Source organism: Hylobates moloch, unplaced genomic scaffold (genome assembly GCF_009828535.3).
Source record: "Hylobates moloch isolate HMO894 unplaced genomic scaffold, HMol_V3 SCAFFOLD_1, whole genome shotgun sequence".
In the NCBI taxonomy this organism is placed as follows: Eukaryota; Metazoa; Chordata; class Mammalia; order Primates; family Hylobatidae; genus Hylobates; species Hylobates moloch.
In genome coordinates this window covers 60,413,481-60,431,530 of record NW_026652276.1, presented here as the reverse complement: position 1 = coordinate 60,431,530, position 18,050 = coordinate 60,413,481, and the positions used below count along the sequence as shown (strand labels likewise).

Here is an 18,050-nt window from a genome sequence, read left to right as displayed (position 1 = left end):
AGATAGTAATGCTAATTGCAAAATGCACAGGACAAGAAGAAATACTACAGTACTTGGAAAAAATACTGAAATAAAATGACTACATTAAAATTTAAAACATTGGGTTTTACTCTTTTCTATCAGAACTTATTTATATCTCTACAGAGCAAAATTAATTTGAAATGTTATTGAACAAAAATTATTTGAATTTCTGTCAGCGTTCTACAAATTAACATTTCCTTTTTTAGAATTGTAATATACTTTAATTAATAGAAAACAGTAAGTTGAAAGAACGCTATATACCCTTAGAGAATCAACTTGTTGTCTGTTTGCAACTTTGGGATTTTCCCTTTTAATGTGTTGATGTAATTAATTATATTTTCTCTTAAACTGGGAAGTACAGGGTAATTTCTTCTGATTTATAATTCCAATAAGGTGGTACATTGTAATATCAATTATTTTGGCCTTTATTTCATGCAAAACTGTGAACCAGTATTGATTTAAAAAAATTTTAAGTGCGTTCAGAAGTCTTAAAATAAAATGGTTAATGAAACTAAAGGCTTAATGAATTTTAAATTCAAAGTGTATGAATATATTACAAAATATAATTTAAATCATAATTTATAAAAATATAAATGCCAAACACTATCATTTTATTATAAACCAACAAAAAATTTAGAAAAACAAAGTATTAAATCAAATACTGTAAAAGTGCTAAAAGTTTAATTAATCATAAGAAATAACATTATTCAATTTTAAATTACAAAAGAAAACAAAATCTGTGAATGATGATGTGGTTAAGTGACAAGGTTGCTTTTGTGTAAATTGTTCCAGATGCTGAAAAACGCTTTTTGACTTTGGTCAGAATAGTGTGGCCTCTAACTCCAATTTGAGTGTTGTGGAGGTGTAAAAGAGATGCTTTCTAAATGAGGACACCATTGTTTCATGTAAGGTTTTGAAGTGGTGTAACTACTCTCTAGGAATGTCTCAAGATGTAATAATGTAAGATGTAAATAATACCAGTTCCACTGCCTACCCTTCAACTCCGGCTACTTTAAAGATTTTCTTCCTAATATAGTAGTTCCCCCTTATCCTTGGGGAATATATTCCAAGACTCCTAGTAGATGCCTAAAATTGTGAATAGGTAGGAATCTGATTGCTGTCAGTCAGAACACATTTCTGTTCATGTCTTCTGCACACACATTTCATGTCCTTTCCAACTTAACTAAACACTTATCACACACTGTGGTAACAACTTTCATAATTTGAAGTGAGACAGCAAAATGAGCACAAATTTCTTTTTCCTTCCCACTTTCATGGACAGAAGATTCATTTTTAATGTAGATCTTAGCAACTTCAGCATATATTTTTTGCCTTTTTTTTAAAGTCAAGAACTTTCACCTTTTCACTTAAAGGATGCACTTCATGGCTCCTCTTTGGCATATCTAATAGCCAGCATCACTACTCTTGTACTTTGGAGCCATTATTAAGTAAAATAAGGGTTACTGGAACACCAGCACTGTGATAGGTCTTCTGTATTAAAATAAGTCCTATGCCATCTCCATTATATGGTGCCACCCTCATCTAGTATGGAATACTCTTTGAGGCTACTTCCAATAAGAATTCCAGGCCCAGAGTGAAAAAAAGCTGTTTCTGCCCATAGTTCAGAGATATTTGGGCATTTTTGTCGTGCAGCTTACTGTCCAACCCACCCTTCTCCCTACCTGAGTTGGAAGCAGGGCAGGGGCCTCTCTGTAAACTCACCTATGACTCATTTACCTGCTCTGCTTACTTTCAAGATTCTTTTCATACCAAAGAAGGTTTGTTATTTTTGTTTCCTTTCTTTGGGCTGGAAGACTGTTCCTGTATCATCGATATTTAAAGATTTTTAGTAAAATGATTTTCTCAGCCTTCTAGGCTTTGTTTCTTGATATTGAAAAGAAAAATTACAGAATTTTTAAAACAAAAAAACAAAACAAACTCTATATCTCCATCTCTTGCTTGCCTCTTGAAATTGAAAATAAATTTAAGACTTTTCTTGCTGAAACTAATTTGAGGAGTCTGTTTTTGAAAGCCAAAAGCCAAACTCTAAAAACATTATCTATTCTAACTATAATAATCTTATTCCAGAAGTAATGAATATCTCTAATTGAATAGGGATAAGATTTTAAAAAGATACAAGGAAGTGCCAAAAAGAAAAGCATAGTAATGTATTCAAAAGTATTACCTCACTACACAAATAGAATACAAAATTTTCTACCCACACATAAAAAAAAAAAAAGAACTAGGTAACCACAAACAATTGTTTTAAAATAGCAGTATTGAGTTCTAAGCTACTTTTCTCTCTTTTCCTCGTCCATGGAACTGCTAGAACTCAGATGTTGAAGTCATTTTCTTCCCCTTGGCAGAGTTTCTGGTATGGATTCCTTATAGCTAGTGTGCATTTGCTCCCTGTCACTCTACTGGTCTCTGGATTGCTGCCTGTCTACCGTCTTCTATATCATACCTTGGAGAGTCATGTTGGGGTTTGCTGAGATCCCTCCATCTCTCGTAGTCCCAGGGTGTGCTTGGGCTCTTCTAGCAAATAATAATTCCCAGCAGTATTTTTGTGTGTATGTGGTTTCTGTATAGAGCAGTCTTTTTTCATTTGCTCAGATTCTATCAATAATCCCATGTGTCATAAGCGTCTTGCATCCTTTTTAATTTCTTGAGAAATTAGAATAATATTCCTCATAGGCAGAATCAGAGGACAATTCATATGGCATTTGATTGAGTCGCCTCAAAGTATCACCTTGTACTGCAAAATCAACCAGTTTCCTATGTTTCAGTGGAAACATCTGGATGTTCCTTTCCTGGAGCTTTGTTTTATTCTTTCTTTCTTTCTTTCTTTCTTTCTTTCTTTCTCTTTCTTTCTTTCTCTTTCTTTCTTTCTTTCCTTTCTTTCCTTTTTTTTTTGACATCTTCTCTAGCTCATTGCAGTCTTGAACTCCTGGGTTCAAAGGATCATCCAGCCTCAGCCTCTGAAGTAGCTGGGACTACAGGGGCACCACTGTGCTTGTCTAATTTTGTTTTGTTTTGTTTTTTAATAGAGATGGAGTCTTGCTATTTTGAGCAGGCTGATTTTGAACTCCTGGACTCAAGCGACCCTCCCTCCTTGGCCTCCCAAAGTGCTGGGATTATAGGTGTAAGCTACCAAACCTGGCTACTGGAGTTTTGTAGATATCTGGCATATTCTCTGAGAGGCATTGTTGTTGCTTTTATCCTCTTCTTTTTGGAGTTTTAGTTCTTCATTCCTTTTTTCCTCTGGAGTCCATTTACAACTTCTTCTTGGGGACCATCAGAATCTTTTTCAAATATACCCACTGACATTTTGTCCTGACATGTTAGAATTTTGGGTGAATATACAAATTAGGAATTTCTGGAATCCAACTCAAGCTGGTTAAATGACAGAGGGATTTATTGGCCCATAATTGGAAGCTGACATGTAAGTTGGCTCCAGGGTTGGCTTGAGTCAGCTACTCAACAGTTTCCTTTTATCTCCTCTCTGCCTCTGGCAGGGTCAGCTTCTTCTGAAGCTGGCTCTACTTTGTAATCACAAAATAGTTGTGTCAAGTCTCATAGCAATGTGGAGAAGCACATCTATGGAGGAAGAAGCTTACAGTCATGGCAGAAGGTGAATGGGGAGCAGGCATGTCTTACACGAGCAGGAGCAGGAGCAAGAGAGTGAGTCGGGAGGTGCTACACATTTTTAAAGGATCATATCTCAGGAGAACTCACTGTTTAGTGCAAGGATAGTATCATGGGGGATGGTGCTAAACCATTCATGAGAAATCTGCCCCCATGATCCAATCACTTCCCACCAGACCCCACCTCCAACATCGGAGATACAATTCAACATGAGATTTGGGTGGTGACACATATGCAAACCATATCATATGACCTTTGTGTCAGGGACTAGCATATGTGCTAAAGATTCTACATATGTATTTCTGAAATGGTTAAGGGTGTCTGCCAAGCCTATTACTGCCTTTCTTTGAGAATTTCCCTTATCAGAGGATGGACTTATTATAGCTTGTTTGTTTGATGAAGTTGATTGGATTAAGAATAGTTATTTGGTCCAGATTAAGCCAATTATCTTCCCTATGATTTTTTTCACTGTATTTTTAAAATACTGTCTCTAGAAATTTTGAGGTGTGATTCAAACTAGCCAATTTCTGCTGGTGTGTGGGAGCAGACCAGATATATTCCAAAATAGAACACTAGAAGCTTGGGGTGGCCATTTTTTATATGTGCACAGAGAAACAGGATGGATTGTGAGCAGAGTTAAGGTAGTATTTGGGCCCAAAGAGGGAAAGACAAAGAAAAGCGTCCTTGGTTCCTGACGACTTTTACATTCATGGTTCAGCTGCACCTTGGGCCCATCATCTGTGCGACAGGTTTTTCAAATGAGGCACAAAGACAAAGAACAATATAATAGATTCCAAGGAATAATTCTCTCTCCCTACCCAATGCCTCATAAGCTAAAGTGGGATGCTAGACTGCCTGTGCATGTTTTGCTAAGGGATAACAAGATGGTTCTGTCAGCATGGTGATGTACCCCAGCTAGTATAACAGGGAAAACTTGGAGAACAGAGATTTTTGTGTGAACTTTGAATGGTCTCCTCTGCCCCTCCTCATGGAAATAGCAGGATGCTTTATCTCAGCCCAAGCCAATGAGTGAGGCTTCATGGGGACTGTGAGGAGATTTTGATATCTGTATCCTGGAGATTAATGGACATAGTAGTGTTTAACTTAAGTCTGAAAAGTCTAAAGTCAAGGGATATAAAAGGAATCCACTGGGGCACTGGGAGTAGGCTGCAATGCACTTCCGCTCAAATTGGCTCCTGGTAAAAAAAAAAATAAATAAATAAATAAAGAGAGACCCTCTCCTCCCCAACCCTGCAGAAGAGAGTTGACCTGGGGTTATCTTAAAACAGAAACTCTAAATGACTACCTCAGTGGGTTGTATACATGAAAAAATAGTGTGTTACTGGGTGCTCAAAATGGAGCTATCCAGAAGAAGGCATTGCCAAGGTCAAAGAAACTGCATTGCAGATCTTTAGTGAGAAGCTCTGAAGAAGCAACAAAAGTGTCCAACCAAGAAAGAGTCAGCAATGCATCTGCTGTCCAGAGGGCACCAAAGCCACATTTTATCAGCTGCATAACGCAGCTCCTTGCTCTGGTCCTTCTTTCCTTAGTCTGACTTTGGAGAAGCCAGAGCCGTGGCTTACACAGTGTGGGAGGAGGCAGAGTTAGGAACTTCTTAAGAAACCAGCCACATCCCCACCCCACCTTAAGCCTCCATTCTGGGAATGAGGAAAGCTTGACACTGAATAAGAGTTTAGATATTCTATTTCTTTACTGAACTGAACTCTAGCTTGGGTGGTATTAGAGTAGCTGATATGTTTAATGCCAAAACATTACCTAAGAATGAATACACCAACTATGGACTTTATCTATAGTTTTATCTTTAATAGTGAGAAATAATACATCATTTTTTCACATTTTATAACTGATGGAGGTATCATATAATCATATTAATGTATCTGCAGGGTAGATGTTATCTTAGTAGGAATTATTTTCTTCCCTCAGTAATTAAGGAAACTGAGGCTCACAGAGTTTAAGTAGTTTCCTAAGGTCCCACAACCAACAGTCGAAAGAACAAGGCTATGAAACATGAATGTTTCAGCCAAACAGTCATTCCCTTCCTGCATGCTGCACTGAACCTCAAGGACCAACAAAGAACTTGAGAATTCAAAGTGGGCAAGATTTTATCTAATTTGGGGAAACAAGGAGTGTTCATGCAAGGGGAATGGTTCATGAAATGGACTTTCAGGATGAATAGGTTTTTAGCAAACAGAGATGAGAGAAAAATAATTCTAGGACAGAAGTGACTAAACTAAGAAACTGAGACTGGATAGGGTGTAGTCTACAAACTGTGGTAGTCTAATCTGGATACGTAGAAGGTCAAGGAAGGGTTAGGGAAAGAGAAGTCTGGAAACACTGTGGGGCAATAGAACGGTAATTCTTTACTTTTTACCTTACTCCCTCTTCTTCAACTGCCTCTTCCTCATTCTTTGAGAAAAAAAGGAAGATATCCTTTTCATATGATTTGGAAAGCAGAGATTATGTGCTAACATCTCACTTGGTATAGGGAAAAACTGCAAGAATTTTTTAGAGAGGTGGACCTAGTTTCAAATCCATTACTACTGTAAGAATATACTATTTCTGAAACTCAATTTCCTTCTCTTAGAGTAAAAAAATTACCCCATAGTACCATAGTGGAGGATAAATAAAATAAGATGAATATGATACAGAATTATCAAATAACTGTGTGACCTTGAGCAAATTACAAATGTCATGTCTCTGTCCCTCAGTTTGCCCGCCCCATTGTGTTGTCAATGACATGTTATATCACTGTTTGAAGTACTTCACAGGTAAGATTTTTTTTTTTAAGCAAAAAAAGATATTCTTATAAATGCTCAGTAGATGTCAAGCTTAATTTTGTATGTGTCCAAAATTAAACCTTTCATTTTAGTTACGTAAAAAGGTCCTTTAAGTGAGGGTAAGAGAACATTTAAACTGAAAGTTATATATACTGGGCCTGAAATTTTTAATGGCCTTATTTAAAATGAATATAAAGGTACTTAAGGAAGGTAGCAGTTGTAGGCTTTCTTTTCTTAGGAAATCAATACTCATAAAACTCAAGGTTGGAAATGAGAATTAAAAACCACAGTGAGTTTATTTTAAAACATGTAGTCTGTCATCTTTATTTTCCCTTTGGATTACATAGTGTTTATACCCTGAGGTCTATTTATGTTGCTGCAACTCTTTCACTGACTTTGAAGTGAACTTTGTATGGTGCTAGAATCAGAGCATTAGGGCTTAGAGATAATGTATTCCAACCCTCTCATTTAAAAAGAGTAAATTAAGGTAAGAGAGTAAAGCGAATTTCCTTGATATCTTTGTTTCCTCTGAGATGTAAAAATCTCCTGTTGTTCTTAACCACCAGGCTAAGTTCAGTGACAGCAACAGTCATCCTAGTTCAGCCCCTACCATGGCCCCTGATCTTCCCCTTAACCTAGACAGTGCCTGGCACTTAGCAGACACTCCACTTACAGTTCTGGATAAAAGTACTTATCTCTGAGCAAAGTATTTTACTCTCATTAGAAACTCTCTGGCATTCCTGGTATGGCTTAGGAGACTAATCATTGATAATAAATAAATAAATAAATAAATAAATAAATAAATAAATAAATAAATGATAAATTCCTGCTGTTCTTCTCCCAAATACATGCCTCATGGAGTTGCCTGCAGGAGAAACAGTTCCACAGCAAATCAACACCTGCAATTTAAAGGATTCTACTCTTGCTGGGTGTGATGGCTCATGCTTGTAATCCCAGCACTTTGGGAGGCTGGGGTAGGAGGATTGCTTGGGACCAGGAATTTGAAACCATCCTGGTCAATATAGCAAGACCCTGTCTTTACAAAAAACTTAAAAATTTAGCTAGGCCTGGTGTTGCCCATCTGTAGTCCCAGCTACTCAGGTGGCTGAGGCATGAGGATTGCTTGAGGGATTGCTTGAGCCTGGGAGGTCAAGGCGGAAGTGAGCTGTGATCACACCACTGTACTCCAGCCTGGGTGACAGGGTGAGAGCCTCTCTCAAAAACAAACAAACACACAAAAACGAGGATTCGATTCTTGTAACTTCAAACCAACAAAAATAAGGATTCGACTCTTAAAACTTCTCACCAGCAGATTCATTTAAAACCATTATTTCTTCTGTCCAGAGCATCCTAATACATGCAACTGCTCTCATCCAAATGGCAAGCACACAGATTTACTATCAAAGTTTAGTACCGGTTGGTCAGAAGACTGCCTATTTCTTCTGGGTATCTCTTCAATGTTCCAGAAAAGAAATTCCATTTATTCTTATAAGTCTGACTGTCCCAAATAAAGTTACTGTATGTACGATAATCTGTGTATTTCTTTTGGTGTGATTCAGATGCAAGCAGAAATTAATTTTATTCATATTGTTATCTTTAAGACTATGTGGGTTGGAGAAGGATTCATAGACAATGAAACAGGAAAAGATTAAGTCAAACAAAACAACTTCGTGGTTTTGTAATTTTGGAGGCTTTTGTCTGAAGGGAGATAGCTAAAGCTTGACAAAGGCTTCCTATGTGTGAGTAGAAGAGACAGCTCTTTTCCCTCTTCATTGGGGCAAGCACCATAGTAATTAGATTTAAAGGACACCAATAGACTTTTTTATTAGAACCAGATAACTTTCTGGTGTTTCTCAAATGAGAGCAAGGCACCTCCACGGAATCTCTTTCATCCGTTTTCAAATTCTACCAAGCCCAGTTCTTCTGCAAACTTCACCTAATTTATGTGTGATCTACAGCTGTGGTTTACAAACTGAATTCAGGTGGCCAGGCAGGGACCCCTCCCCCCGTGCCCTCCTATCCGCTAACCGCCTCCCGCCACACACGCACACGCACACGCACACGCACACCGCCCCACCACCCCGACCTCCACATACATTCCCCTGACCCCCTCCAGCAGTGAAGTCTAAGAGCACCGCGGAATAATTTAAATTTTCGAGGGGAAGCACAGCGCCGTCTGTCGGACATCACGCCAATTACTCTTGTTAAGTTCGGACCTGACGGTTACTTTATACTTTGAACTGCTAGCTACTCCTTTTGGCCTAAGGACACAGTGAAAAATGTACCGAGACCTTAGAGAGCCACGAACCAAGAAACTTCAGAAACCTCTGATATCTGATCCAGAGTTAAGAGACGTCAGAATCATCACAACTGACAAAAGGTTAGGAAAAAATTCCAAACATTTGTATTTATTTCCTACAGACTTCCCCATTATATTTTCGGCTGCCTAAACAGAAACAGACATCCATGATCAGGAGCTGGGCTCTGGCAGTTATCATTTTATTGCCATTTTACTGGTTATGAACTCTTTCTATGATATCTTCGTATCTGTATGAATAGATAGATGATATGTATCAGTATGTGTGTGTTTAAAGAGAGATTTTTTTTCCTAGGCATGTCTCCATACATAAATATTTTTAAAAGTTAAAAACATGGATTCCATGTTTCAAAATGTCTACGACAGGAGCTGTGGAGTTCTCAAATCCTAGCTGAGGGCTGTCACGGGGAAGGGTGCTGATACAAAAATCAATCTCATCCTAGGTGACCTCTTTCAACTTTATAAGCTCTCTGATGACTTATTAGTCCATTTATAAAACAAAGAGAATAATACAGATGTTATTGAGGTTCGTGTTTATAAAATATTCTAAGATGGTCAGATGAAAAGTGTGACTCACAGGAAATGCCAAATCTGAAATAAATCATCCTTATGAGTCACAACTAATACCTTTCAATGTGATGGAAACTTGATATTTGAAAACTCCCTTGATTAGATTCCTGTTTTCATCAGCTGTACTTTTCCTATGAAATTTGTTTACATGTTTCTTTTCTCTTTACCATGCTTTCAAATTGGTTGACATTTATAACTTGAAAGGGGACCATTGAACAATTACTTAAGGGAGACCCGCACAAATACAATTTTTTTTTTCTACCAGGTAAAGGCCATGTGCGTGTGTTTAAATGTAATTATCGTTTCCCTTTTGATTTTTGTCAATCAAGGAAATAGATGTTACTAAAATGTCTGATTGTTTTATCTCATCACTGCCAACAAGAACTTAGAGTTTGTGAGGCTTTCTATTTTAGAGTGTTTTCTAGGCAATATGTGGTAATTCAAAGAGATCAAAGTAAATGTCTCCACCTCAATTCATACAAGCCTTGATAATAATATACTTTCAAAACTTGTCCATTGTAAAGTAACATTTGTCTACTAAGCCCTTTTTTGGGGGAAAGTTAAATTAGTGGGAGGACCTTATACACTATCTTTTTCATAAATAACACTTTTCTTGATTATTAAGAAGTAAATAAAATGATCTTCAATTCTAGCACACAGAGATAAGTGCCATTGAAATGTTGGTGTGCTTTGGTCTAGTCTTTTGTCTTTGCATATTTTAATATTATATACTTTTTAAATTTTATTCATCTCATTTTGTGTTACAGTTTCTTTTTTATTAAATTGTGCAGGTTTGTTACATAGGTACACATGTGCCATGGTGGTTTGCTGCACCCATCAACCCATCATCTACATTAGGTATTTCTCCTAATGCTATCCCTCCCCTATCTCCTCCCCATCTTCCTGCCGCCACCCCTGCTGACAGGCCTGGTGTGTGAAGTTCCCCTCCCTGTGCCCATATGTTCTCACTTTTCAACTCCCACTTATGAGTGAGAACATGTGGTGTTTGCTTTTCTTTTCTTGTGTTAGTTTGCTGAGAATGATGGTTTCCAGCTTCATCCATGTCCCTGCAAAGGACATGAACTCATCATTTTTTATGGCTGCATAGTATTCCATGGTGTATATGTGCCATGTTTTCTTTATCCAGTCTATCATTGATGGGCATTTGGGTTGGTTCCAAGTCTTTGCTATTGTGAACAGTGCTGCAGTAAACATATGTGTGCATGTGTCTTTATAGTAGAATGATTTATAATCCTTGGGGTATATACCCAGTAATGGGATTGCTGGGTCAAGTATTTCTAGTTCTAGATCCTTGAGGAATCGCCACACTGTCTTCCACAATGGTTTTACTAATTTACACTCCCACCAACAGTGTAAAAGTATTTCTATTTCTCCACATCCTCTCCAGCATCTGTTGTTTCCTGACTTTTTAATGATCGCCATTCTAACTGGCGTGAGATGGTATCTCATTGTGGTTTTGATTCGCGTTTCTCTGATGACCAGTGATGATGAACATTTTATCATATGTTTTTTGGCCACATAAATGTCTTCTTTTGAAAAGCGTCTGTTCATATCCTTCATGTTACAGTTTCTTTTGGTAATTTTGATTACCATTCACTCCAATTAAGTCAGTCATGTAATATTTAACATATTTTTGCATGTGTTTTAAAAATAGCAATTTAAGATTATTTTAGATACTGTAAGTAAATTGAAATTGTGAAGTATAGATTTAAATGTATTATTTTTGAAATTTCCATCTGAAATGTTACATAATTTTGTTTGTTGAGTCACTCTGTAATTAATTCTAAAGCTCAAACCATGAGCTGTTCACACTGTTAAACCTTAAAATTGATTTGGGACCAGAAAAATTTCATCAGCTGTTTTAATTTAAATAAGTATGCATGTGCTTTGCCACTGGATAATTGTGCTAACTCAGGCCAGGTGCAGTGGCTCACGCCTGTAATCCCACCACTTTGGAAGGCTGAGGTGGGCGGATTATCTGAGGTCAGGAGTTCGAGAACGGCCTGGCCAAAATGATGAAGCTCTGTCTCTACCAAAAATACAAAAATTAGCCAGGCATGGTAGTGCACATCTGTAATCCCTCTACTCAGGAGGCTGATGCAGAATTGCTTGAACCCTGGAGGTGGAGGTTGTGGTGAGCCGAGGTAGCGCCACTGCACTTCAACCTGGGCGACAGAGTGAGATTCTATCTTAAAAAGAGAGGAAAAAAGTTGTGCCAACTCTTATCAAGCAAGCCCTTGAAATTCCACTCAATTCATGAGGCCATCTCAGTTTCTTCTAGGACAGGTAGTAATTTACCCATTCTCAACCATTTAGAAATATTGTAAGTCCCTTTAACTTACTGAATCATAACAGACATTCATTCCATTGTTTATACATAAAATTACTAAATATTAGTTATCGGTAGTCCTAGATAAAATTTGTGAAGTTAGGGTGTCTTCTTCTCAAAACTGTTTGTTTTGAGTATTCTTTATTTTCTTCTTATGCCCAAGTAATCAAAATCTGATAATGCCCATTGCATACCTTAGGAATCTGTCTCCCATGCCCCACTCAGCTCCCTTTTCCTGGCAAGGCTTGTACTTTGGACTTTTCTGAACACCACACCTTACCCCATACTCATCAGCCAATGTTGACTCTTCTGGTGGCTGAGGGTCTTGTTGGATGACTGTATTGCTAATCTTGCCATTGCATTTCGCTAAAGTGCAAATAATTGATAAATGATTCATGAGTCATGCCTCCCAGATTGTGTACTCATTTAATTAATGGAAGGCTTTGAAGGCTTAATTCCTAAGAGGGACTGAGCAATAATGAAAGTAGACTGAAGTATTTTGAAGGGTAGTGAGGGAAAGAAAGCTACACCCATGTGATAATTGGGTTTCCAATATAGCTGTCTTCAGTCTGCTTCTCAGAGGCTGACTTTGATATAAGAACATTTGAGCAGGAGCTATGCTAAGGAAGTGCTCCCAAGAAAAATCAGTAGGGGCTTAAGGGAAGCAGAACAGGGAAGTGGAAGTAGCTAAGCAAGGACTAATTTCAGGTCAATTCTCTTTCTCAGCCTGATCCTGCAGGGAGCTGTGCAAAGGAAATGACATTTCTGAGTTTGTCCTGGTTTGAGGAAAGGGAGTCATTTTCCATAGCTTGCCCTGTGGTGGCCATAAACTCCCTGGCACTTTCTGCTGTAAGTATGGCCAAAAAGGCTGTAGTAAACCAAGGACAGTCCCCTGAAGATCGAGACTGTGAGCTGTTAGAAGTACAAATACAAAAGCTGGGGGATGGGCATAAGAATCATAAGGAGGATCCATAGGGATGGGGATGAAGCACCATCTGTATACACTGCAATGGCATGAACTTGAGAGGGAACAGAGTGGATGAACAATATCAATGTAGCCATGAGTTGGGCAGTGGGTCCTTCTTCCTGAAGGTAATTACAGCACCAGATCAAGATATAGAATAATACAAGTACCCCAGAAGTCTTTCTTGTACTCACTTCCCATCAATAAACCCCTTGAAAAGGTAACCAGTACTCTGATTATACTTAGTTTTGCTTGCTTTGTAGCCTTATGTAAATAAATCATACACTATGTACTCTTCTTTATCTGTCTTTTATATCTGACCGATTGAGATGCATCCACATTGTAGCATCTAGAGGGTGGTCATTCTTTTTCAGTGCTGTGGAGTATTCAATTATATAACTGTTTCACTATTAATTCTACTGCTAATGGGTGTTTGGGCTATTTCCAGTTTGGGGCTATTATGAGTAATGCTGATATAAATTTCTTTTAAGTGTATTTTGAGGCACAAATGTTTGCATTTCTGCAAGAAATGTGTAAATACCTGAGAGTAGAGTTGACTGCATAGACTACACATATGTTAAGCTTTAGTGTAATAGATATTGCCATATAGTTTCCCAAAGTGATTATAGCATTTTAACTCCCACTAGCAGTATATGTGAATTTCAGTTACTCTACATTCTCTACAATACTTGGGAGCCTCAGTCTGTAAATTTTAGTCATTCTAAATGCATAGCTTGTTTTTTAAACTGTCAGTAAATTGAAAACCTACGATTAAGAATTTTGTAGAAATTTCCCTTGATAGTAGCAACCTCATTTTCAGAAATGCCAATATTAGTAAATACCTACTCTCCTCACACATATGGTAAGTGCTAAATATTATTATTTATTTACTCAACTGATAAACTTGTTTTTTATTTTTAAGCATTTGGATCTGAATCAACAAGATGTCTCTTATATTGTGTATTGTGAGTAATTAAGGGTTATGTCTATTTAAATTTGCTTTATACAGAGCAAAGTTTCATGCTGCATAACCCATCAACTAGTTAATACATATCTTTAAAAAACATTTTAGGTTGGCTAGTCTTTAGCCTAGAACTTTCTAGCTCCAATTTAAAATTAAGACATTCCAGCAAAATATGTGGGAATATTTTGACATCTGTGTGTATGTATATAATAGGAAATGAGTCATTTTAGTGTCAGCTGAAAAAAAAGCCACATTTTAGGTGTATAAGACCATTTTTAAAAGTTGTAATTTTCTGTAGACTGAAAACCTGATAGCAGGTGAGAGAGAGGTGGCTGTCTGTCCATACATGGACTGTAATTGGAGAAAGCTTTGAGCAGTATGCCTGTCCTCCAATATCATTGTCACTATATGTCATTTTACTAGTATGATTTTAGCTTTTTTGGGGGGGGGGGGGGACGGAGTCTCGCTCTGTTGCCCAGGCTGGAATGCAGTGGCGCAATCTCGGCTCACTGCAAGCTCCGCTTCCCGAGTTCACGCCATTCTCCTGCCTCAGCCTCTCCGAGTAGCTGGGACTACAGGCGCCCGCCACCACGCCCGGCTAATTTTTTGTACTTTTAGTAGAGACGGGGTTTCACCGTGGTCTCGATCTCCTGACCTCGTGATCCGTCCGCCTCGGCCTTCCAAAGTGCTGGGATTACAAGCGTGAGCCACCGCGCCCGGCCGACTTTAGCTTTTTAAGTGTTTTAGGACTCTGCAGTATCCAGTTAATAATGTTTTTAACTTAGGTAGTAGCCATGCTGAAAAATAAGAAGCCATTGTAGGAGGCTCCAATGTTCTAAAAAAAATTAGGCTTTTATTAGATGGCAAATTTGTTCAACCATGTGATTTTTGTGTTAATTTTTCTCCTTATAACTAAAAAAGTCTTACAAAATAAAAGGTAAATATTGCCTCAAAAATTATGGATACCTGTATAAAGTATCTGCCCTCAATCCTTATCAGCTAACACCTGCTTTATAAATTAATACCTTATCAGAGATTTGTAGAGTTAGCTACAGAGTAAGTCATTAAGGTGTGCTGGTTTAAAGAAAGAAAACCAAAAATTATAGTGGAGAACTGTCTAGAGGGAAAGAAGATCTGTTCATAAATTACAGAAAACAACAAAAATTTTTAAAATAATAAGTTTTTCAAAATTTTTCCAAAGCCTGCCTCTGCTCATTTTAGGATGAGCACAAACCATATGGATTCTATCTGGAGGCACTGTGAGATCAATGGTCTGGTAATGTCTGTTGATTTCCAGTATCAAATTCATAGAAGCATACAGTGAGTAAAAGAGAAAGAATCTTGGCAATTTTGTAGTTTTTGTTCTTTCATCCAAATAGGAGAACTGGAGCTCTGCAAAGAGTGAAGAACAACCTCAATGTCACATGAAACGTTTTCCATCCTCTATTTCCACCAATTTCTCCAAACACCTCTCTCTCCCCTTCTCTTCAACAGTTTCTGTTAGTGTTTTCCATTAACACAAAACTCAGAATTCTCTCTGCCATGGGCCCTTGTGTTTTTCGATGTTTGTGTCCTTGTTTATGCAGTCTCTCCACATACAGGCAACTGTGTCAGGCAGTGGGGACAGCTGAAATGTTGATGCTGCCATCTGGGAATCACTTTCTTGTGGGGGTCACTCATATAAACAAAGAACACTTGCTCTAAAGTACATTGTAATCAAATCATGAAAATTATGAAACAAAACATGCTCTAGCTCCCCTTCTGTGCCTGTATGAATTACAGAAATTCCATTGAAATGCATTGAAATGATAGCAAACATTTTAGTAGATAATTCCGTAATATACCCTGATTTTAAAAGATGGACTCAGACCAGAAATTTTGAGTGATTCTTGGAAAGTAAAGGGCAGATAGAATCACTTTGCTGGAGAAATCAGAAGAGGGACAACTGCAAAATAAAGGCTGTAACAGAAGCGTGTGTCACATCATCATAGCAGTTTTCTTGTCTTCCTTCCCTCCCTCCCTCCCCCCCCCCCTCCCTCCCTTCCTTCCTTCCTTCCTTCCTTCCTTTCACCTCTGAACTTTTTATTGACCTCCTGCTCCCCAAAGGGTACCCTGCTTCTGCTGGCTTCATGTCTTAGAACTTTGGTGTCATTGGTCTCAGACACCACTTTGCCATCCATTATCGGGGGAGTGGTGGTCTTTGGATGGTTTGCATGGAGTTGTTGCTGTCCAGGGCATCACCAAGATTGAAGTCCTCATCATCAAGCAGGTGGTGGTAGGCGGCACTCTCAGCCTCCAGCTTGACCTTGATGTTCAGCAGAGCCTTGTATTCCTGGACCTGGTGCTGTCCCTCTGCCCGGCTCTGTGCCATCTCTGACTCCAGGTGCAGCAGGATCCCGTTGAGCTGCTCCATCTACAGGGTGTAGCGGGCCTCCACCTCCCTCAGGCTATTCTCCAAGGTGGCCTTCAGATTTCTCATGGAGTCCAGGTCCATCTCCAAGGACTGGACTGTACATCTCAGCTCTGTGAGCGTCATCTCACCATCTCCAACCTTGGTGGTCTGCATAGTGACCACTGTGGTGCTCTCCTCAATCTGCTGAGACCAGTCCTTGTCCAGCTCCTCTCAGTTCTTTCGAGTCAGCTCATCATACTGGGTGCAGATATCTGCTATGATCTTGGCAAGGTCCTGAGATTTGGGGGCATCTACCTCCACGGTCAACTCAGAGCTGGCAGTCTGGGCTTGTAGGCCTTTTACTTCCTCTTCGTGGTTCTTCTTCATGAAGAGCAGCTCCTCCTTGAGAGCCTCCATCTCTGTCTCCAGCTGCAGCCAAGTGACATTGGTCATCAGTGACCTTGCGGAGCCCATGGATGTGTCACTCGCCACAGACTGGTGCATGGCCAGCTCTGTCTCATACTTGACTCTAAAGTCATCGGCAGCAGGACAGGCATTGTCGATCTGCAAAATGATGCCGGCGTTGTCCACAGTATTTGCGAAGATCTGAACCCTCAGGTCCTCGATGGTCTTGAAGTAATGACCCCAGTCTCTGACCTGGAGTCCCTTCTTCTCCAGATGCTCCCGGATTTTGCTTTCCAGCTTCCCATTCTTGGTCTCCAGGCTCCTCACTCTGTCCAGGTAGGTGGCCAGACAGTCATTCAGGCTTTGCATTGTCTCCTTCTCATTCTGGATGCCTCCCATTCCTGCCAGACCCCCGGCCATCCCCGCGGCCAGGCCCCTGGACCCCATGCTGCCCCGGAAGCTGGTGGAACGGGACATGGAGATCAGGGAACCAGAGCCCCGGGCGCCTGCATAGACGCTGACCGCGCAGCTGACCAGCCGGGCGCCGTAGTTGGGCACCTGGACAGAGCCCAGGAACAGGTAGTTGGTGGAGAAGATGGAGCAAGTGGTGAAGCTCATGCTGTCCGGGAAGGAGAGCGAGAGGACAGGACTCAGGTTTTGCCGACGACCCATCATAGCAGTTTTCTAAGGAAGCTGCAGAGAAACATCAAGCTCAGATCAAACAAAGCAAAGAGCGGGAGGGGCCCCTGGGCCAGGTATCAGGGCAATAAATTAAATACTTTATTTGAATAATCTGGGTCCCACCCTCTAGCCTCAATAAGCAGCTGTTGACCCCAGCAGTGTTTACTCCAGAATGAAGCCTAGAGGGGTGTTTGTTTTTATGCAGTGAGTTTTCCTAGGAGAGTCCCTTTTGCATGAGGCTGTGGCTGGAGATAAAGGAAAGCAGAGCCTGAGCTAACTATGGACCTTCACATCCACAAGAATACATGGGAAGGAAGGAGAATCACCGATTCCCTTTGTCTGCAGGACACATTTGAGAGGGGTGAACTCTGAAGTAGGAGTGTCTGAACACAGGATACCCCCAGGATGGGCAGTATACAAGGTAATATACAACACACAGCAGGGCTGGGGATCCCCAAGACTCTAAATAAAAGTTATTTGTACACCCTGGAGGTTTCTCAGTCTGGCCTTCTCTCAAACATTCAAGGCAAGTTTCTATATTCAGAACTTCTATTCTGTGACAATAAAAGAGGGTCTCATTTGATCTGATGAAATACAATACAAACATTATCTAACAATTCTGTTTGATAAAGGTCATTATAAATAGCAACCCCAAACCATAAACTTGCTAAATAAATTTAGGATAAAAGCAAGTCATTAAAAATATTTACAAGATCCAAAATGTTTCTGAGTAGCATGAATAGAAAAAACACTATCCACATTTAAATATACCCTAATATAATTTCAGAATGCCAAGGATAAATATGAAATTCAAAAAGTTAGCCAGGCGCAATGGCTTACGCCTGTAATCCCAGCACTTTGGGAGGCCAAGGAGGGTGGACCACGAGGTCAGGAGTTCAAGACCAGCTTGGCCAACATGGTGAAACCCCCTCTCTCCTAAAAA

At 39.5% G+C, this 18,050-nt stretch overlaps 1 protein-coding gene and 1 pseudogene across 1 annotated transcript in view; one reads left to right on the top strand and one right to left on the bottom strand.

The window, feature by feature from the left end:
* Positions 1-8,558: 8,558 nt before the first annotated feature.
* Positions 8,559-18,050, top strand: part of PPP1R1C (protein phosphatase 1 regulatory inhibitor subunit 1C) — a 174,290-nt gene continuing 164,798 nt past the window's right edge. Inside the window, exon 1 of the mRNA XM_058440514.1 lies at positions 8,559-8,844. The gene's annotated coding sequence lies outside the window, so the exon portion shown is untranslated. The remainder of the gene's footprint in view (positions 8,845-18,050) is intronic.
* LOC116809626 (keratin, type I cytoskeletal 18-like) lies at positions 8,611-17,044 on the bottom strand (annotated as a pseudogene).